At 39.5% G+C, this 23,515-nt stretch overlaps 1 protein-coding gene across 40 annotated transcripts in view; it reads left to right on the forward strand.

Moving 5' to 3' along the window:
• Nucleotides 1-23,515, forward strand: part of RIMS1 (regulating synaptic membrane exocytosis 1) — a 321,858-nt gene that overhangs the window by 99,148 nt on the left and 199,195 nt on the right. The gene's annotated exons all lie outside the window — the stretch shown is intronic.

Consider the following 23,515-nt stretch of genomic DNA (forward strand, 5'->3'; position numbering starts at 1 on the left):
GTCTTAATTCCTTATAAACACAAACTTTTTAGAATGATAAGCTATGAAATACAGGGAGTTGGTAAGGGATATGAAATAAATAAGGAAAAAATCCAGATCTGCAGGTAGAAAGAGGCTGCTCAGAAGATAGAAGACACCCTAAGGAAGATACTGGCTCCTTTTTCAGATCACAGAATTACAGAATACGCTGAGTTGGAACTGACCCACAGGGATTATTGAGTCCAACTCTTAACTCTGCACAGAACCATCCCCAAGAGTCACACCATGTGCCTGAGAGTATCATCCAAACACTTGAACTCTGTCAGACTTGGTGCTGTGACCACTTCCCTGGGGAGCCTGTTCCAGTGCCCAACCACCCTCTGGATGAAGAACCTTTTTCTAATATCCAACCTAAGCCTCCCCGACACAACTTCAGACCATTCCCTCATGTTCTGTCACTGGCCACCACAGAGAAAAGATCAGTGCCTGTCCCTCCTCTTCCCCTCCTGAAGAAGCTGTAGACTGCAAGGAGGTCTCCCCTCAGTCTCCTCCAGGCTGAACTGACCAAATGCCCTCAGCCACTCCTCACATGGCTTCCCCTCAAGGCCCTTCACCATCTTCGTTACCCTCCTTTGGACATTCTCTAAGAGCTTACTATCTTTCTTATATTATGGTGCCCAAAACTGCACACAATATTTAAGGTGAGGGCGCCCCAGTGCAGAGCAGAGCGGGACAATGCCCTCCCTCGACTGGCTGGCAATGCTTTGCCTGATACCCCCAGGACACAGTTGGCCCTCCTGGCTGCCAGGGCACTGCTGACTCAGATTCAACTTGACCAGGACCCCCAGCTCCCTTTCCCTGGCACTGCTTTCCAGCATCTCATTCCCAGTCTATACGTAAATTCAGGGTTGCCCCATCCCAGGTGCAGAATCCAGCGCTTTCCCTTGTTGAACTTCCTATGGTTGGTGATTGCCCAGTCCTCTAATTTGTTGAGGTCTCTCTGCAGGGTATTGCTGTCTTTGAGGGAGTCAACAGCTCCTCCCAGTTTTGTGTCATCTGCAAAATCACTTAGTATCTCTTCCAGTCCTGAGTCCAAGTCATTTAGGAAGATGATGAAGAGCACAGGGCCTAAAATGGAGCCCTGTGGAATACCACCAGTGACAGGTCACCAGTCTGATGTCACCCCATTCACCCTCTGTGCTCAACCTGTGAGCCAATTGCTCACCCACCACATAATGTGTTTATCCAGCTGTGTGCTGGACATTTTGTCCAGAAGGATCCTGTGAGAGACAGTATCAAGAGCTTTACTGAAATCCAAAAAGATTGCATCAGATGGCTTCCCTTGATCAACTAGGTGGGTTACCTTGTCATAAAAGGAAATCAGATTTGAAATTCAGGACTTTTCTCTCATGAAGCTGTGCTGGCTGTGACTGAGGACAGTGTTGCCTTTCAGGCGTTTTTCAATACCTCTCAGCATAATACTAGTACTACTAATATGTACAAAAACTAACTAAACTTTTCTGTTTGTACATGGGGGGAGAAAACGGAGAAAAATATTTGCATCCTGTGAGGACAAGAAGTCGTTTCTGACTTTGATAGGAACCAATGAAAGCTTGAGAAACATCTGCTTTGGATAAATATCTAAAAATAATTGAACCTTAATTATTTGTGCTGAAGAAGACTGAAAGACCAGGCTGCAGAAGTGTTTGGTTGGCTGATGTTCTTTTTTCCTTTATTAAATTTAGGGCATTAGGTAAATTCTGCAAATTTATGAGACTCCTGATGTAGAGCCAGAATTCAAAAGGGGCACTCAGATGACCAAAGAGGCTGTTGGGCCATTAAGCCTGACATTCACCCTTGGCACTTGAATTGCTGCATTTGGAAAATGGGTAAAGGAAGGACACAATTCTTAGGGCATTATGTTTTTAAATCTTGTTGAAAGGTTGCAAAAGGTTCAGTTAAGAGCTACAATAATGTTTCAGATTCTGGAGAAACTACTTTGCAGTGGAGGATTTAGAGATTTCAATCTATTTAGTTTGTCGCACAGGAGATCAAGAGGTGACTTGATTATAAAGTGTAAACACTTTCATACATGCACAGTATTCACCACTAAAAGCTTTTTAATCTAGTGGTGAAAAGCACTGAGGGATGGGATTGAAGTGACTGTCCTTGGAAGCAGGGCATGCATTTTTAATGATGAGTGTGATTCACCTAGGAGGTGCTGATCTCTCAGTATTCTCTGAACAAGTCTTGTTTCTTATCTGAAAGTGAATGCATTATACAGCTTCAGATCCCATCAACAAAATGTTACGCACTTCTTGAACTGCAGAACTTTGATAATTTGGGGTTTTTTAATTTTCTTTTCTTTCTTTTGCTTGTTTTTTTTTCTTCCTACAGTGTTAGAAATGGCATTTCACATAGTGCAATCCTAGCAGGATGTTTTTTGAATATACACATAATATTGGACATACCAGGATATTATTTTGATAATCTTGGCAATTTATTGAGAGAAAGAAAAGGTGAGAATTGTTCCTACCCATGGATACTTACTTCCTGCCTGTATTCAGGTAGGAAAAATACTACCTTTCATCAGGCAAGGCGGATTTGTTTTGCCCCATCATTAAACATGGCAAATTTGTCTGGCAAATTGTACGTAACTTCCTACTTTTCAGGAAGTTGGCAGATATGAGACCACATCAGTGACGTGGTTAGATGATATCACTGTTCTGTGCCCACCTCACCTCTTTACTGTCCTGGCTGTAGACCAAAGCATGGCGCAATGCACAGATGGCTTGGTAGGTGATTTTCTTTGAAACATAGTAAAAGTCTCAGTATTTGTACTGTTGACTAGCTCCAGGAATTTTCGTGAAGCCTCTAGATTTTCACTTCTACTTCAGAAATGCACTGGTGGCTCTTTGGATTATAGCTTGGATATAGAAAGAAATTTTTAGTTGTTCCACTTGAGTGGAGAGAGCTGATAAGAAATCATCATCAGATGTTTTAAAGGATCTCACTCTAGGTACCCATACAGCTTCACTCTTCATCATTCTGTTCACCTTTTGGAGAAAAGCTTTTTATCCAATGGTATGATGTTTAACAAGACCAAGTGCTAGGTCCTGCACTTTGGCCACAAAAATCTCCTGCAGCACTACAGGCTGGGGACAAAGCTGCTGGAGAGCGACCAGATGGAGAGGGACCAGGGGGTTCTAATCAACAGGAAGCTGAACACCTTGAGTACTGTGTCCAGTTCTGGGCGCCTCAGTTTAGGAAGGACACTGAGGTGCTGGAGAGTGTCCAAAGAAGGGCAACGAGACTGGTGAAGGGACCAGAAATTTTTTTATGGAGAGAGTAATCAGACACTGGAATGGGCTGCCCATGGAGGTGGTGGATTCACTGTCCCTGGAGGTTTTTAAGACGGGACTGGATGTGGCACTTAGTGCCATGGTTTAGTAGCCACGGCAGTGTTGGATCAAGGGTCGGACTTGATGATCTCGGAGGTCTTTTCCAACCTAGTTGATTCTATGATTCTGTGATTCTATGAATATTCTAGAATGTGCTGGATAAAAATGTCCCTTAAGCAGTCTTGACACACAGCTTTGGATTTTACATCATATACCCCAAGTAAAGGGAGTGAGTGCCTTTTCAAAAACATGGCACAGAACAAGACTGAAAAATAGTGATCCCATTCTATGACTGTTCCATGTCATTGTGAAAAAATCTGTGAATTTGGCAGAGGGAAAAGTTAGCGATCATCAAAAACGACAAGAACTCTGCTTAAATGAGGAGAGACTTCTGGCTCAAGCAATAAGAAATCTTTATGTGAAAGAATGAGATTCTTCCTTTACATCTAGCTCCATCTGGAAATCCATTTTTAGGTTAAGAAAATACTGAATTATGACAGGAGCTAAATCTTTAGAGCTTTGGTTCTGTAAAGGGCTATCCAAGGGTAATGAAATATCTTTTCCTTCTAGAGAATAGGTAGGAGACTAATGCTATGGTTAGATCCAAGTATTCTGGAACAAATTATCACTTGGTCACTTGAAAATTTTCAGTGCTTTTTCTATGGACGCAATTACATTGGAAATTTGTACCTGGAACCTTCTAAGCCACTGAATCAAATCTTCTGAAGGTGTGAGCTTATAGCACATCATGGGTCACCAGCCTGTGGGCTCCTGTGGAGGTCCAAAATGACAAGGGAGTCTGAATCTCTATGGCTGCACACTACTTAATGGGCTGTTGTGAGAACCACTGCAGAACAGTAGAAAAATATTAACCAAGGAAAACCTTTGGAGAAACATCTCTCTACCAAATTTATGGGTACTTCAGAGTAGCAGGCAGAATCATAAAACAAGTTAGTAGGCTTTGCGCAGTGTTTCCCAAAGGACACTCACTGCTGTTATTTAAGACATTATTGGTTTAAAATGAACCCTAGGGGTTTTCTGTCAGGACTGAAATGGGAAATGGGTTGGCAGAAGCTTTTCTTCTCTTAAAATCATACCTATGACAAGTGTGGCTCCTCAGGAGAGAAACTCAGTGAGTCTGCTAGATGTGATGAATGAGCACGTGGTTACTTAAGCATCTCTTGATGTGCTTCTGCTGTGTTGTCCATATGACAATTTTCCGATACGCATTATTACAGGAATAAAATCCTTATTTTGATATATGAGCAGTCTGTAACTATGTGGACTAAATTTCTTTATGGGAATGTCTTTTGGAAGAGTTTGGGCATAAAAAGTAGGCTTGGGAATTAATCAAACTGTTGATAGATATAGGAAGAAGAGGAGAAGAAAACCTGAAACTGGATGTCATGTTTTTCTATAGGCCTTGCTATGGAGATTTAGATCAAAGGAAAAATAGTTTAAACTAATTTCACTTTCTGCTCAACAACTTCATCAGGTAAGAGAGTTTTGCTGAAAAATTCTTTGCTAACACTGATTTAATTCTTAGCTTGTACAATCTTAGTGAGCATTAAGAAACAAGGATGCTCACCACAAAAGAGGATCCATTTTTCTACTGAGAATAATTTCAAACTAAAGACAATTTTCTTAAAACAGTTATGAGCAATGATATTCTGGAGAAAAAATAGGTAATAAAAATGTAGAGAGCATGCTATTGGTTTTCTTTCACAAATATTATTCTTGAGAACATTTAACTTCAATAGGGACTACATTAAAAGAAGGAATGAATATAAATCATAAATATAAAGAGCCTTGACATTTTTAATTTTACCATGTGCTATACTTAAAACATAAAATAAACCAGTTAATGTTCTCCTTTTCTAATTTTCTAATTCACTAAGATACCATATGCTTTTCATTTATGTTTACGTTGGCATCCAGAAGAATGAAGAGAATTAAATAATGCTGGAGACAAGCTTAATCATTATCTGGTATTCAAGCACTTTGATGGTATATTTAAAATAGATGTGTGAGCCTTTTTTGTTCCTTGTAATATGGAAATTATAAAGGAAGGTGAACAGGATGATAAATTAGAGATGCTCTCAGTGAGGCTGTTAAATTATTTTTAGGTAGAAGACATACTGTACACACTGAGCCTCAGCTGAATATAATTAATTTGAAACGTTATCACTGTTGTGCTTGCAGTCCTATTGTAATTTTTTCTCAGCTCTGCATTTTGCTGGCTCCTATCGCACCCCTCACTGTGAGATCTTTTCCTGTTTTGCACGTGTCCTGTTTGTTACCACCATATGGCAGTCAGAATTTCAGAAGCTTTGCTCTGTTTACAGACCACTGTGCTTTGTCATATTTTTGCTGCTCACCCTGTATTGCCATCTGATACCTATCATCTGTTTAACACATTGGATGCCAAAAATACTCAGATTTCTTTTTTTTCAAATGCACATGTGAGAAAGACTGTTTCAGAAAACTGTTTTAATAAACATTGCTCCAAAGTAATTTCCTGTTATGTTGAACTGGTACCCACACCTCTCAACTTTCCAAGCATTTTACCAGGCATCAGCTGACTGGAGGGATATACTCCAGCACTGGGGATTTAATTTTTTTACCTTATGTGCATTTCCCTGTTCATAGCAGACCATAGAGTGTTTAAGCATCTTTTCTCACTGTGTGAGTGTAACAAAACCGATATTGCCAGAGTATTGCAGGGTCTGTTCTTACCCTGGTTGCTAATTTCAGCTTAGCTGGGGTTGCATTAAGGAACTGTTTTTGAAACTGATTTTGCAGATAAAATACATCTTGATTTGCAAGTGTTTGGACTAGTGATGGCTGATGCTGTCTTAATCCAGCATTTCAATCTCTCATGGTATTGACACAAAAAAAAAAAAATCACTTCCCCAACTGTCATAATGTAATTAAACTTGGGGGTCAGGGTAAGAGACAGTATGAAAAAATGATTGTATTACTGATTTAGAAGTAGAGGAGCCTGCAGCAATATTTGTGGTATTAGCAATGATGAGTTTTTTATTCAATAGTATTTTAAGATGCCAAAATCTAGACTTGCCAGGCATTCTTAAGCTTAAACTTTAGAAGACGTGCCTCTGTTTCTTATGGCTTCTTGAAGCAGGCATAGAAAAACAGCAATACACAGTTGTGTATATATAGCGAGGACATATAATCATGTGCTCATCTTCTGCCAGCTTTCCTGGATATTGTTGGACACGAGGTTTTCAAAAAAGACTTAACATCTTAATAGTGCAAGGCTATACAGGACCAACTGCCTGTAAACAGTGTCTGGTCTCTTAAGACGTCGAGTGGTCCCCTCTAATGGGAGGTTGTTCTGCTCTCCCCAGGCTTGGACTGACTCTGCTGTAGGTAGGTCGGTTGATCAGAACAACTTCTGCCTGGGTGATGTGATTCAGCCAGATGAACTTAGTAGTGCTACCAATTAAGATTGTTCAGTTGCATAAATAGGCTTCTCTTTAATTTTCTTTCTTTCTTTCTCATTAAAATGTCTAGTGGTTAGTAGTTCTGTATTCAGAATAAGAGACTTCAGTAGTGGTTCCTGTGTGTGTGTTTTTGTGTAGGTGCAAATCTATGCCTTACTTTTAAAAGCTCTTCCTTAAGATTTTCATTAATCTTCTTCCTCCCTCTCCAGTCCTTAAATAGAGCTTTTCTACTGTAACAGCCTGCCTCCCCACCTCCTGCCCCACTGCTTTCAGGCTTTTCACACTTTGTTTTACGTGACTTTTGGTTATTCTCCATTTTATGGCCAGTTGGTTACTATGTGATAACCATCCTTAGGAAAAAACCCATGCCCATGATAGCATATTATGTGATCTAATAAATTAAATAAAAAAATTGAAGAGATTACTATTTAATTCTCTTTTGCTTCACTCTGAAAACAGATTAGGTTTTACATGTTCACAAAAATTTGATTGTGGTGAAGTTTAGCTTAAATAAATTATATTTGTATTCCATAATAAAATGAAACTGATGTTTTTGAAGAAAAAATAAATCAAGTTATTCTTTACTCATCTATTTAATATATTTTAAGGGACATTTACTAGCAGAGCCACTTCACAAAATAGTATTTTACTAGAAAAATTTGCTGTGGGGCTCAGAGAGTACTGCTTCAAGGATCATTCAGTGGCATTAAAGCATCATTATGCCATCACGAGCCAACATAGGTCAGCTCATCTGGTAGACAAGCTTTGTGTGTCTTTTATACAACATGGGAAAGAGACAGGGGTGATGGGTTAGATTCAGTAATATTTAAGTAAATGAGGAAAATGAAGACGAATCTTAGTCAGTTGTTAGGGAAACTTTTTTTAAGGAACTTTCCATCATTTTTTTAGAAGGTTTTATAAAAAAAACTTCTGTCTAACTATGTAGGGCTTGTTTTTTTAAATAAGCAACGTGTATGAAAATTACCTGTATTTGCAAATGCAGTGATGTTAAAGGAAATGCCCTGTAATCGTTCAAATGGTACTAGCATGGCTGGATGTCTCTGGGATCTTTGTTTTCTGTTGTTTTCTGTGATACACCTGTACTAAAACAGTTCATCTGCTCTGCTGTATAAAGAAAACACAAAATGAAAACATTTCACTGAAAGAACAAAGACAAATTAACTATTAACTTTAATTAACTGCTTTTAATATTTTTATCAGCCTTCTCTTGGTGTCAGAGTAAACCTTGATTTCTTAATTTAAGTAAACCTTGCGTAAACCTCATATATATATATATATATATGTAAATTTATTGGTGAATAGATGCTTATCTCTGAAGTAGCTGGGAAAAGAAGAGAGGAAGATCTTACCTCCCAGTTTAGTAGGGGCTAAATTGTAAGGGTGTTTTGAATTGAAGAGATGCTGGAAGATGGTCTCCTTGTTGTGGTTTGACAATGTGAGTAGGTAGGAGAAAATTTCTTAGGCCTCTTTTTACAGTGGGTCTTATGGAAACTGTTAATCTGAAAAATTTTAGAGAAGTGAAATTCAGTTTTAAAACAATCTCTGTAATAAATTGTGTTATTTTAACTTTCAATAAGAAAAACCTTTCTTCTAAGAAACGTATATTCCTGTTAAGGTCACATCATGACTAGGCTTTGTGAACGAAGATTTAGGAAGGCTCTGTCCACATTTGTTACAAGCACGCTAGTGGCTAATGAGGCCAATACGAGATAGACATATCCAATTGCAAAAGGCACAGCTGAAAGACTCCTTAGGTGGTCTATTCTGCAAGATACGATTCTTTCTGCGTTGTCTTTTCTCCTTGAGAGTGATCCTGCATGCATTCTTAAAGGAAACAGCAGCGTTATAGATGGTGTGTCTCCAAACCTCCCGATTGGAGACCAGAGTAGACCAGTTTTGTTGATCAATATGGTCGAGGCTGAGATGTTGTTTCAGGGAGTCCTTGTATCTTTTCTTCGGGGCTCCTCTCTTGTGGCAGCCAGAGGCAAGTTTACCATAAAGCAAGATCTTAGGGAGGCGGTGGTCCTTCATCCTTGAGACGTGCCCTGCCCATCGCAGCTGTGTTCTCAGCAACATGGCCTCAATACTTGTGACCGCTGCTTGTTCTAGAACAGATGTATTGGTCACATAGTCTGACCAGTGGATGTTTAGGATTGTACAGAGGCAGCTTTGATGGAAGTGTTCTAGGAGACGCAGGTGGTGGCGGTAGATGACCCATGATTCGGAACCGTATAAGAGAGTGGACAGCACTATGGCTCTGTAAACACTGATCTTGGTACTTTTCTTCAAGTGTTTATTACGCCATACTCTTTTATGGAGTTTTCCAAAAGCACAGGTTAGCCTTTGCTAACCTGTTGTCTATCTCTCCGTCAATCTTACCATCCGAGATAAGGCTACCTAGGTAATTAAACTGCTGGACTGATTTGAGCTCTGNAGCCTTTGCTAACCTGTTGTCTATCTCTCCGTCAATCTTACCATCCGAGATAAGGCTACCTAGGTAATTAAACTGCTGGACTGATTTGAGCTCTGATTCACCAATGGTGATATGGGGATGATGAAAGACTTCCTGAGGAGCAGGTTGATAGAGAACTTCTGTCTTCTTTAAGCTGACTTCCAGCCCAAAGAGCTCAACAGTGTCTGCGAAGCAGGATGTTAAACACTGCAGAGCGGCTTCTGTGTGGGCAACAAGGGCAGCATCATCAGCATAAAGCAGCTCCCGGACAAGATGGTTTAAGGTCTTAGTGTGGGCCTTCAGTCGCCTTAGATTGAAGAGGCTTCCATCAGTACGGTATCGAATGTAGATACCGTCCTGATCATTGAGGTCTGCCATGGCCCTTTGGAGCATCATACTGAAAAAGACTGTGAATAGGGTTGGAGCAAGAACGCAGCCTTGTTTCACACCATTAGTTATCAGAAAGGGCTCAGAAAGTGCATTGCCATATCTGACTTGACCATGCTGATCCTCATGGAGTGAGATGATCATTTTAAGGAACTTGGGGGGACAACCTAAACGTTCCAAAATCTGCCATAGACCTTTTCTGCTCACAGTATCGAAAGCCTTGGTGAGATCAACAAAGGTTACATAGAGACCTTTGTTCTGTTCCCTACACTTCTCTTGCAATCGTCTGAGAACAAATACCATGTCTGTGGTACTCCTGTTGGCTCTGAAACCACATTGGCTTTCAGGTAGAATTCCTTCTGCTGTAGTGGGTATTAGTCTGTTCAAAAGTATTCTTGCCAGGATTTTGCCAGCAATGGAGAGCAGAGTAATACTACGGTAATTTGAACAATCTGATTTAATTCCTTTCTTCTTATACAAAGTGATGATGACTGCATCTCGAAGGTCTGATGGTAGTTCACCTAGTTCCCAACAGCACACCACAAATGCGTGAAATTTAGCATGGAGTGCAAGGCCCCCATATTTCCAGAACAATATTAAGTCAATATTTGCACCTTGAAATATGCTAGAACTTTATTTCTTAAAATGCCTAGGTTTGACAGTGCAGTTCCAAGAGATGCTCAAGCTCACACTTCTGCTGCAGTCAATGGTTTTATCACCTTCTTCCTCAGCTTCTGATTCTGTTGGGGTTTTTTTGTTTGTTTGTTTGATTTTTTGTGGTTGTTCTTTTTTTTTTTTTTTTTTAAATCCATAAGCATTAATGCAACTGTATGGGCTCAGATTATCTTTCTTTCAGTCATGTATAACCCTCATTCAGTATCCTGGACTGTCTGACTGTGGTTGTGTGGGTATTGCTGCCCCTAGGTCATTACGGCTGGTTTTCCTGCAGCAGGTATTGCATGAATGTGGAAAGTAAAATAATATAGTCATTTACTGCTGCAGTTTTGATGCATGCATACTTCCAGCAATCTTTAAAAAGCTGAATATGTTTATAGGCCCTGTGTTTATTAGGTAGATAATGCTTGGCCCTGAATGTGTGTTTTAATGCTTCAGTAAGAGTGAGACTATGACATAGTGATAGTTCTATAACTTTTTAAGTGGTTGTGGCGTTACGGATTAAGCTATAAAGTGCCCAGAGTGGTTACACTTTTATTTAAGACTTTTTAAAAGCCTTTTGGTTTGTTATAACCCCAAATTAGTGTCTGGAGAAAGAATCACACACTCTTCTCTAAGAGAAATTCTTTTTAATTTAGTGAGAAAAATAAGATATTTTGGCAAAAGGTTTTTACAGGAGTAAAATACAACCAAGAAAAAAGCATTTCACTAAAACATTCAGCACAAAGACCCATTCCACAGGAAAAACCCACTAAAATCAATCCATATAACAGCTTTAGTAAAACACAGTTCATTGGTTTTAAGTTACCCACAAGAGCAGGAAAAGAATAAAAGAAAACAGATTAAAAGGGGTAAAGAAAGAGAGAAGAAAGAGAGAGGAAAGGAAAAAAAAATAGTTACCAACAAGATTTGATGATTCACATGGTGTCAGCTGGGGAGGGAAAAGAGGGAGAGAAAAAAGAGGGAGACCACATGGAGTGTGGTGTATTTATAGAGTTCAGTTTTCCCTCCCAGGCAGGATATCCCGTCAGTGCCTTCAGGCCAGAGTGAGTTGTGCTGTAGCAGTCACAGGCTCCAGGGGCGTAGTGTAGTCAGGCTACCAGGCAGGTCTGCCTTGACTGACAGCCCGGCTACAAAGCCTTCAGCTCTGCCGTTTGCTCTGCATGGGCTGCAGGCCTCGCCTTCAGCTCTGCCCTGTGCCCTCAGCACAGGCCTGATATGCAGGCCTTACCATGTGCCTGCAGGTCCAGGGCCAGCCCTTCCCCACTGCACACACACTCACAGTGAGTTGGTTCCGACCCATACCAATAATTCAGTGAGAATTGGATCCAGGATCTCACAGTCGTTACATTTGGTAAAGTTCAGCCTGCTCACAGCACTGTGTGTATGAACTCATGAAACTTTTTGAACTCTGTCACTTGGAATTGGTGACAACTCTTCAGAGCAAACCAGCTGCTCTCCTGCTGCATTGTCTGTGTTGGGAGAGCTGAGTAGTGAAGCAATTAAAAGGGAAAATACAGCAGAGCTGTGATGGTTACGTGGGATGACTAATGTTGGTGAGGTTGTCCACGGAAGTAAGAGGTATAAAAATGCCCATACTGGTTAAGACCAAAGGACAAGGCATTGATACATTGTGATGTGTTCTCACCACCCTTCTACTGGCCCCAGTCAAACTGTCAATGTACAGCATTGGGAAAAGGAAGAAGTCTACCAGAGAGGATCCCAGTGATTTTGGGGTCTCCAGCATCCTACTAGGTCTCTGGGTAGAATACTGTTTCCATAGCCTGCTTACTCTGTGGAGGTCTTTAAGGTGCTCTGCTTGCTGTCCCTTGCAATTAACTGCCTTCATAGTTGATGCTTTACCTCTCCCTCTGTTTTTTTTCTTTTTAAACAAATTCTTTGACTCCAATGTTTGTTTTTCCAGTTTTGTGGTAATGTTGACAGTCTTGAGCTTCGTCTTCCTTCCTTAAGATCATGTTATGGCTCAAGACAGTGGCCTGTTGGGGCTGCTCAGGGAAGTATAAGGCAAGTGGATAGACATGTCTCCTCTCTGTATGATACCACTTCATGTACTTTTATATTCTAGCAAACTGCTGATTTGACTGTATTAAGGCACGGGAATCTGCTCACCTAGGAAGCTGACAGTAGTGAGATGAGAGTATAGTCTAATCTGTGGGACTGATAATGAGTAAGTGAAATTCAAACAGTAGCTGGAAGCGCAGCTACTATAGCTAAAATAGGATGGTAAAAGAAGTAGAAGGGTTGAACATTTAGCAAATATGGTGTGGTTTCTGCAGTGCAGAATGGAGTTATATGCTTCCCTATGGCACAGAGGTAGCCTGTATGCTAAAAGGGTGCTGGACTCTGTTCCACAAGACCAAAGTTAATTTGTGTAGTACCACAACTTGTCATTTCCTTGTTTTCAAAAGCTTAGAATCTGATATTCAGATGAAATTATTGAGGACTGTGGTTGTTGCTTGCTGTTTTTAAAACAGGTGTTTCCAATGGGCTTAGGTACAAATGTTTATGAATATTGTTTTGGTGTCGAACTATGTGCTGCCTCACTTACTGGAGAAGACTTCATATTATATTAAGCTCTGTGTCACTGAATTTATGCAGTGCAATTATTTGTGGTCAGTGTAATTATTTGTGGTCAACTTAATGACAAATTTTGCTTGGGTAATACTAAAAAAATTGTTAAGTTAGTGGAGCTATATCCTTTTCCTGTCCGTGGAAGGTAGGGAAATGGGTAGCTCCTTGCGAGTATGTCCCACTCACCATCTTATTCTATGACATTTTCAAAGTCATTAATGCCAATTCTTCTGTTTGTACTTACATCATAAGCTTACTTGAGGGGCTTTATGTGAAACCTGGTCTCATGCCTGGCTTGAAATCCTGGACTTCTGTTGCTGTGACCTTTTCTGACAAAGCTTTAATTCTCTAGGACAGACAGCTGGAGTCTCTTCCACCCTGGTGTAATTTCCCACACTAACAGTTCCCTCTCCATCTCAGACAGATGGGTCATGTCTTTTATCTGTTTTTCTTGTATTCTGGATTTGTGTTGCCCTTTAAAGCTTTTCCATAGTTGTGCTGTGACCTAGAGATGTTCTTCCTTGCTTTTGTGCAAGCCATCTGGGACACGATGAGTAAGGTAAATGCCCTGCCCTAGAAGAGTGTTTCCAGATCACAGCTCGTAACAGGTGGAAGGGTTTGTACCTACTTAAAAAGACCAAGAAAGGGCCACAGAGGTTCCCAAAAGTGCAAGGGCTCTAGGTCCTGAGATGAAGCTGGAATGAAGCAGTACTGGGTGGAAAGTTGTTAACTCCCTCCCTCAGTCTTGTTTAATTTTTTTTCTTACCTTTTAAAACCTTTAGAGTCCAAATAATTCTTCAGAGTTGAAATGTAACGAATATCACTCCAAACCCCCCATTAAACCCTTCGTAATGCTACAGAAACACTTTTCATGAAAAAGAAAGACTTTAATTTTTGGAACATTGGCTTTTTCTGCACACTACCTTAAAGCATAGGAGCTATACTCTTACTTGAGGCAGTAGAAATAGTCATATGAGGAGAATGGAACATCTTTTTAGTGCCGGTGTTGGTTTTCGTATTTTTATTAACTCTGAATGAAAAAAGAAAAACAGTTGATTTAAATTATTTGGATTTTTCATAAAAGCCATGGCATAAGAATGTATGTTTTCAAACAAAGAAGGGATAATCATTAATTTTTTTTTCAGCAGAAGTCATTGATTCCTTCAGTACTAAATATGTCTCAGCATGTAAGTGTGTGGCAGTTTGAGCCACATTTGAGCTTTTTAATACAAAACATGCAGTTTCTTTCTGGATTCCTCAGCTATTAAGCCTTTTTAGTACTATTATGAGTTGTTTTCTTCGTTATCTAGTTTCTCTTTTATACCTCAGAAAGCATAATGGTCATTTGGGAGGAACTGTGGGAAGATGGAATGTAAATTCCTTATTGTAAATATTGCACATTTTTGACTCACAGTTCTTCAGTTGTGTGAGGAAGGAGTCTGCTTATGGGCTGCAGTAATTTAAAAAACCCCAAACAAATATTTATGAAAATAAAGTTTTCCAGTAATCTATGTTGGGAAATCTTCCAGGAAGCTGAAAAATTGCATTTTAAGCAAGTTATTTAATGAGGTCATTTATATGCTCGCAGAAAACCTGCCCTTAGTGAAATGTTAGATTGCAAATGACTGTTACTGCTGGTGAAAAGGCACCAGATAAGAGCCCCGGAAATAAGGCTGCAGTCCGTGCCACTTTGCTGGTGTGTCTCTGCTCCAGTGTAATGAGGAGAGCCACTTTCTAACCAAGGTGTGGGACTTCTTTGCCTCAGCCTGTATAGAGTCTTGATAATAGATTATAGGATGGAATTGGAATTAAGATAGCTTGTACAGAGGGTAAAAGTATCTGTTACATGTGAGCAACTTTTGTTTCCAGTGGTGGTGGCCACTTTCACCACAAAGGTGAAACCTTTATCTTGGCCAAGCCTGAACTTTATCATGAGTTTCACAACCAAATTGTCCGCCATGTCATGGGGAAAAACATGAGGGTTGGAAAACAAAAAGTAAATTATTAGAATCATAAAATGATGAAAAAAATTAAAAATATTATCTTCATGAATTTCTGAATCATATTGGGAGATTGGTGTTACCATACTGCCTGGAAGCACTCATCATGGACTATAACCCTTCTGAGTGAGTGTTTTTACTCATGTAGGAAGAAAGGCAATCTTTGCCAAAGGGGCAATCTGCACTGTAAGTATTAGGCAAATAATAAAATAATGAGGGAATCTGTATTGTCTAGCCTGATAAGTAAAAGTTTTAACATACATAATTTTTGTCCAGATCTTTGTAGGCATGAAGGTGAAGGAGAGTTTTAAGGAGCATAATGGGATGGTGGTGCTGCTAATACTCCCATGAGAGAGGCAACAAGGGAAAGTCCTCAAAGACTGTATTGGATGGGACTTAAAGCAACCCGGTCTGGTGGGTGCTGTCCCTGCCCGTGGCAGGGGCTTGATACTAGATGATCTTTAAGGTCCTTTCCAACTCAAACCATTCTGTGATTCTTGCTTGAAACTTTAAATTGAGCAGAAGCGTCTCAGTACTGAATGAGAAATGATAGGCAATATGGAAATAGGCTGTCAAAGTCTTTGGAGGTGAAGATAAGCCATTTATGTTTTATGCAGTAGAAAAGCAGATTCATCAGAGGAATACAAAGAGAGAGGTAAAATAAATTAAATTATAGTTGTTGCAGAATTGTGATTAGACTATAAGCAGGACAGGCATACACTGGCAAGAAAAGGAATTGAGGGATGAGCTGGTGATAGCTGACTCTAGGCTGGATGGATATGAAATTAGTTAAACTTTGTTTGTTTTGTTTTGTTTTCTCTTGTTTTGTCTTGTTTTGTTTAGTTTAAGGGTTTTGTTTGTTTGTTTTGGTTTGGTTTTAATTTGCAAAATTAGTCTCCACAATTTATAACATTTTAGGTGAAGGTCTAAATAGGTCTGAGTCCAGTGTGTAGCACAGTGGTTATTGGTTCCGAGAGGAAAGCAGAATGGAGAGAGTGATAAGGTTTGCTGGAGGTGCAAGGAAATCTCTATTTCAGGTTATGAAGTTTGATGTACAGGTCAACTATGACAGGAGTCAGTAATCTATGCCAAACGTTTCAGTTTGGACGGAAGGAGACAAATGTGAGGTAGAGAGACTGACCTGTGAGATTTGTGTTTGCACCAATAAAACAGAGAGGAAGAAGAGATCTTGGCATGTGGAGGAGAAAAGGCTGATGCCCAGCAGGAGTCAGATGATTGCTGGTGAGGTGAAAAATGTCATGGGCAGCAGATGAAGACCAAATTAAGAGAATAATAGAATTGAATGAAGAAACCTTCAGGCCAGGTACAATCTGAGATTTTGATGAATATTTGTTATTTTTATTATAGGATATAGTACATGCTATAATATATGTTGTACATAATAGTCATTATGATATATTTATTAAAAAATGTGTAGGAGGGAGAGATGAGACCTACAAGAAATATGAATAGTGAAAGGTCAAATGTGTGGTAAGTCACAGAAAAGTGACAAGTTGGACAACAGGTAATAGCAAAGGGGCTACAAACAGACAGTTTGTGCAGGAGAAAATATGGATATGGAAGCCATTAACTCTTTCATTTGCAGTCCTTTGATTAATGCTTGTACTTTTCTTAAAGAAATATAGCCTTTTTTGCTCTAAAGATTAGTTGATTCGTTGTTGTCCTACCTGTTTCAAAACTTATAGAGAATCACTTCTTGCTTGCCTTGGACAAGCATTTTTTTACAGACAAATACTATACTTTGCTCTTAAAATGGCAGTTCACACTGAATAAAAAAGTACAGTAATAGCAATAATAAAGAAATATTAGCATCCAAATTCACTCACAAGTCTAATATTTTGCAATATGAGCACATTCAGCAGTTATTTGATCTTTATAAAATAACCAAACCAAATATTATCCGTGCTAAAAAAGCAGCATACCCCAAAAAATTAAAAAATATACTGAACTTCAAATGTGCTAACAGAATAATATTGCTACATCAAGCATGTGGGAGCAGGAAGAGTTAGATATGTTTGTTTACTATTTACCCTTAATTTGTCCTATTTTGCAGAGGGTATAAATTTTAATAACAGATTTATATGTCATGTGATGATTCATGAAGTAATCAGAAAACATATCTAGGCTTCTCCAAACAACTTCAGTGTTCTTCTAGTCAACTGTGCAGATGCCTCATAAACTCCTCATTTTCCTTTACTCAGACAAAACTATCCACAGCAGCTTGCTAAAGTTTCCTGTCTTGGCTTTGTTGTTTAAAGCATGTATTCCCATAAAGCATGACAAGATGACAGCTCTTCCCAGCTAAGGTGCTAGTGGGGTTGAGGCAAAAGCTAGATGCCACACCTCTCCCTCTGGGAACACCTCTGTGAGATTAGTACCTTCAGTGCTGGAAGGCATTCGGTGAGACTGAGCTAATTCTAGCTTTACAGAGCAGCTGAACAGTGTTTTTTCAGGTCACAGCTTCAATGTCGCTGCCTAAAATTTGCCAAAAGGTTTTTAGATGTAGCTGTTGCCCTCCTGGGCATACTAAATATTATTGCTTGCATTTTTTAAAATTTATCATAAAAAGAAAGAATGCTAAGAACAGAAATTGGTAAGAGCCCCGCTTATCTTATGGAGAAACTTGTTTGAGCTCTGTGTGATAATGTGTCTGTGGCATGGGACAAAATACTGCATTTTACTAAGCTTTTTTCATACATGCAGTACCTACCGGTAGATAGTTACTTAAGGCTATGTCATTTAGAAGGTGGGACTTTTTCTACTAACATGAACTCATGACAGGGCATAATATTTTTATAACATTACATCAGGTGTTCAATTTCAAGACTGAATCGAGTTGAACTCGGAGAGTGAAAATGCGATCTGCAGTGCCATCTGCTGGATTTCTAAGGAAGTGAAAAGTGTAGTTCCATACTACGTTTAAAAATCATTTTAAATGTAACTGCACATAAAAGAGACCCAAATCTTTGTCATTTTTATAAAATCTCTACAGACAGAGCATAAATATGCAAATTCACGGTTCTGTAACTTTCTACTCTTCAGCATATATCTGCAAATATTTCAGATAGATATTTAAAACATTTAAAACGTAAGAATCTAAAACAGGAAAAAAGCAATAACATAGTATCTTAAAAATATTACATTGTTGGATTTCAGTTTTAATATCTTCTTAGTGGAGATGACTGCAGAGTATAGATATACATCTTGGTCCATCTCCACAGAACCCAACAACAGAAATTATAACTTCTGTGTGGCTTGATACACCTCTTTCTAATCAGCCAATATTATGAATGGCCTCAATGTCCATTGTTTGTCCTCCTAATTATATCAGTGAACTGTCTGAAAGGTTTAGGTTGTGTAAGATGAGTGTTCTCCAAGGCTTGCAGGTTTTGAGAAGTATATGAAGATATGGGTAAAGCTTTGCAGAATTGCCTATCAGCATTTTTTTTACTAGTTTACACTGTCGAAGTAAAATACTGAATATTCAGATGAAAATATGGTACGCGTATGACACATAGCTAAAGCCAATTTTTTGTGAAATGTCTTTGAAGAAAAAGGGAGGAGGAAGCCACCGTGTTTTCTTGCAGAAAAAACTCTAGAAACCTTAACATATATTGAGTTAGGTGTGTGCAGTAAAGGTGAACAGGTTAAGTCTTTTACTGTACACATAAAAACTGCATATTTTTTTTTGTGCACTATGGGTAGTGATGCCAACCTCTCATGTATGTGTGGGAAGGTCCTTAGGCTGATGTGCCTCTCCAAGCAGCTTAGTCTCTTCCAGAATATGAGCAACAGATTTTGTTTTAGTCATGAGATTTGATGTACCCGAAGATTCTCCCATAGTGTGACCTTTGTTTTTGATCATACATATGTGTCATGCCTGTGAATGTGAAATAGCAGGCACCCTCCCCAGCCAAGCCAGCTTATGTGGATGCAGCTGTTTTGTTGGAAGCGGTGCGAGGTCTGCACAAGTGAAGTGTGGCAACAGTGTCATCAGAGTAAACTTATCCTTCAAGTGCCACTGAGCTTAGTAGTAGAACCAGATGAATTTTAGGGTGTATGAAAAAAATTGTGTGGATATATGCATATATTCCTCTTATATAGTAGCCTGGTTTCTCCTTCTGTCAGAGGAGATTGGATTGGTATCTGCCTCAAGGGTCTGCCAAGCCACTGTATCATATGGTGTTATTAAGTCTTTAGCCTAACCTTTAGGTGCTTGTCTACACTAAGGAATATTTAATAAAATTACATTTTCCTTGCATCTGATGAAAGGAAAGCTTATATTGCTCTATAGCCTGAAAGTCAAGGAGCAAACTTGAAAAACATCCATCTGTATTTTAGTGCTTGCTTAATACTTTATATACTTCTGTATAAGGCAAAACTGTTGCGAGGGATTTACTGCTGCTGTTAGAGAATAGCCAGAGATACATAAATCTAGCTTTTTCCTCAAAAAGGTAGAAAAAGTGGTTAAAAAAGAACTAATTGAACGAGACCTGCTGTGAGCTGGGTAATATTCTTTCTGCTCTCTGAAATCTGCAGTCATTTCCCCCTGTTCTATAAAATATTAGAGTTTACTTAGTAGTGCCGTGTATGACATGCAGGATAAAGGTTTTGAACCCCTCATGGTAAAAAGGGTCTTACACGGATGTAGAAATTACCAAATCTCTAAATAAGTGATACTTATTTATAAAAAACTGAAATCTCATCTCACTTAAGTTTTGCCTAGTTGCTACTGTGTTCATCTACCCCTTGGTGCCCATAGAAGGACAAAACATCATTGTATTAATACAATTCCTAAACTTCATATGAGATAGAAAAAAATCAAATGTAGATGGTCTAAATGGAAAAGAACAGGAAAAGGGGCAGAGCTTTCTGTTATCTTGCCTTTTCACGTTTGCAAGCAGCCAGGGCTTTTGGTTTTGCTTTCGTGGACGAGAACTGAATTTAGTTTCCATGGTTCCATGTTTTAATAGAATATTTGATGTAATAGGAAATTTACCTACAGACCTTTCCATTATTTAATTGCATTCTTTAAGCTAAATATTATACAAATTTCTGAATGTCTTTGTTTCTATGCATAAGTAAGTAGCTGTGTAAGATAATTCATATGTGTAATCCAGTTATATGTCCAAAAGTACTAAGTGTCTCCAGTATTTTGCCTAATTCTTTGACCTACTTTTCTCATCTTATTCAATACTGCAAAGGTTTTTAAAGTAGATTAGTAAAAAAAAAAAAAAAAGACAAAAAATCCCCTTTGCTACTCCTGCCAAATTTTTTATTAGTATAAAGCATTAAGTATAATGCATCATGTTTGTATTGAGGGAGAATAGATTATTTTGCTGCTTAGCTTTTGCTGTTGCTGCATCCTCACTAGAATGTGCCCATGTGAAGTCACTGGTTTTAGTGTGAGTGCTGGTTCATTTATGTAGTTACAAGCATTGATGTTCCTGTCCAACTGAATTATGTCTACTTTACAATGATTCCTCTGAGTCAAGTTAAATTGTAATTTTTAGGCTTGAGTATCATGTTGAAGTAAAAATATCCACTTCACTAAAACAGTATTTCATACAAAAAACACTGATTACTTGCATCTTAAAAGTCCAGACAAGTTCACCACCACCCCACCCCCCACAAAAGCCCACAGAAACATGAAATTGTGTCACTAAAAGTGCATTGGTTAAATGGTGTGAGTCTCAGTGCTAATTAAGGAAGTGGGTAGCTCAAAGCAGGTAGTGAAGATAAAAGATATCACCAACACCTTTCTAGATAACGCACCTACTGTTTCCATTTATTAAACTTTAGATTCCCTGTTTCTCTTAATAATCAATGTAGCTGCTCATGATTTTTTTAAATGTTGTCCGTGGAGATGTAGATTTAAAGGAACATCTGGAAAAGTGGGTAAAAACCCTGGGTTCCACATAGTTTTTCACATGGTGAAAAACCTGGTTGTTCCGAGTGCCCTACTGGACTCTGCCTCTTGGGCTGCCTGAGGTCTTTGCCCAAGCTCATGACAGGTCGGGAGTTGCAGTGCTGTCCCGGTGCACCTAAATAAATTTTTCTTTCTTGTATGATTTGATGACTAATAAGATAGTTAACAGCTAAAATATCATCCTTTTAAATTAAACTTCAGGTTGGGTGAAGTAAACTAAGCTTCCTGACAGCTGAGCTTGTTGCTGCTTTAAAAAGGGTGATCCTGCCCCTTAGAGGTCCCTTTAATTTCTGGATTCAGGAGCTGATGTCCCACATTCACCCTGGGTCTCCAGTTTCCTGCTCAGAGCAGAGCAAGTCCGTAAGCAAAATGATGCAATTTCTGGTTTGGGATTTTATTTGGGTAGGAGAATTAATTTTATGTTGATTCAGGTTCATGGGTTAGCTCACTGAGAGGGATCTGGTGAACATCGAATTCGGTGCTGTAGTGGGTTTCCCCTGGCCAAATGCCAGGTACCCACTAAAGCCACTCCCTCACTCTCCCTCTGCAACTGGACAGAGGAGAGAGAAAAAAAAAAACAGCAAAGAATTCGTGAGTTAACAGCTGGGAGAGGTCACTTACTAATTACCTTCACAGGCAAAACAGACTCAAAGTGGGGATATTACTTAAATTTATTACTAACAGGATAAAAGCCAAAGAGTGAGAAATAAAACAGTCTTTAAAACACCTTCTCCCCACTCCTCCTTCTTTCCATGTTCTCCTTCCTCCCCCCCTGTGGTGCAGGGGGACAGGAATGGGAGTTAATGTTCAGTTGTGGTTTCTGCTGCTGCTCAGAGAAAGGAGTCCTTCCCCTGCTCCCGTGGAGTCCCTCCCACAGGAGACAGTCCTTGATGGACCTCTCCAGCATGAGTCCATCCCTTGGGCAGTAGTTCTTCCCAAACTGCTGTCCTGTGGGTGACTCCTCCATGGGGTGCAGTCCTTCACAAATGAGCTGTACCAGCGTGGGTCTCCAACAGGGGCCACAAGTCCTACCCAGGAAAAAGCTGCTCCAGTGTGAGTTTCCCTCTCCATAGGCTGCAGGTCTATAGCAGGACCCTGCTCCATCTTGGCCCCCCCACACCCATGGGGTCACAGCCTCCTTCATGCATCCACCTGCTCCAGCATGGGCTCCTCCATGGGCTGCAGGTGGGTCTCTGCGCCCCGATGGTCCTCCATGGGCTGCAGGGGCACAGCTGCTCCACCAAGGTCTGCACCACGGGCTGCAGGGGCCGCAGCTCCGGTGCCTGGAGCACTCCCCCCCCTCCTTCTGCACTGACCTTGGAGTCTATGTTGTTATTCCCATGTTCTCACTCTGCTCTTCCTGACTGGAATTCTTTCTGTGCAGCAACCTCCTGTTCTTAAATATATGATCACAGAGGTATTACTGTCGCTCCTAATTGGCTTGGCCTTGGCCAGTGGCAGGCAGCCTGTCCTGGAGCCAGCTGGCATTGGCTCCATGGGACAGGGGAAGCTTCTAGCAGCTTCTAACAGAAACCACCCCTGTAGCCCCCCCGCTACAAAAACTCAGCCACAGAAACCCACTGCAGATGCCTAAAGAACAGTTGCAGTATGCAGCCAGGTTCAGGAGAAGACCTGGATTGGACCTTTAGCTGGTTCCCCTCTGCAATGTCATCTTTGCCAGCAAAATCTCATAGAAACAAACCAGAGAACATTTTTTTCCTCAGGGGTAATGTAACTATGATAAGAAAGATTTTATCACTAAGTATAATAATATTATTATTATTATTATTATTATTATTATTATTATTATTATTATTATTATTATTATTATTATTCCTGAGTTATAGAAAGGGAAGTGAAGGCTAGAGGGCCGAGTTCTATTCTCTGAGCTGGTGATTAGGAGCTAGGTCATTTGTGTAGCAATATGCTTAACAAATTGGTGGGCATAGTGTCAGGGTGTTTGTTATTTGGGGCAGCTGGAAGAGAAGAGGTACTTCTTTAGACACCAATCTTCATCTTAGGAATCTCTATACCTGCTAATACTTCTGTATACTGCTGCAGCTAAGCTGGAAGAAATGTCTGTAATTAGGGATATCAAACCTTAAGTAGTCTCCCATACTTAACAAGAGAAAACACAACAGGTTGTTAATATATAGATTTGAAATAAAAAAGATGTTCTTATATTCTTATAAAGTCTGTGATTGTGGAGTGTGTTTTGAAATAGTTGTTATATGTGTTAGTAATTTAGATTTTGAAAACACTGTAACTGAAGATTGATTTACATATTTTTATTACACCTACTGTATAAATAAAGTTGGTTACAAAGCAATTCAAATTTCTGCAGCCAATTATTTCTTTTATTCAGTAAATGGTAGACAGTCTTGTTTAGCGCTATGCATTTGCATCAATTTCTGGTCAGGTGAAATGATTTGCTCGTGATCTTTGAAGTAAACCTGTAAGAATAAATATGTCTTTTTTTTTTCCTTTAGACTGCCCTATACATTCTTTCATGTGCAGAGTCTATTTGATATGAGGTACATTTAGTGTTGTGAACATGCCAAGAATATTAGGTAGTGTTGCAAACTGAAAGAAAG

This window comes from Lepidothrix coronata, unplaced genomic scaffold (genome assembly GCF_001604755.1).
Source record: "Lepidothrix coronata isolate B3197 unplaced genomic scaffold, Lepidothrix_coronata-1.0 Scaffold4, whole genome shotgun sequence".
Classification (NCBI taxonomy): Eukaryota; Metazoa; Chordata; class Aves; order Passeriformes; family Pipridae; genus Lepidothrix; species Lepidothrix coronata.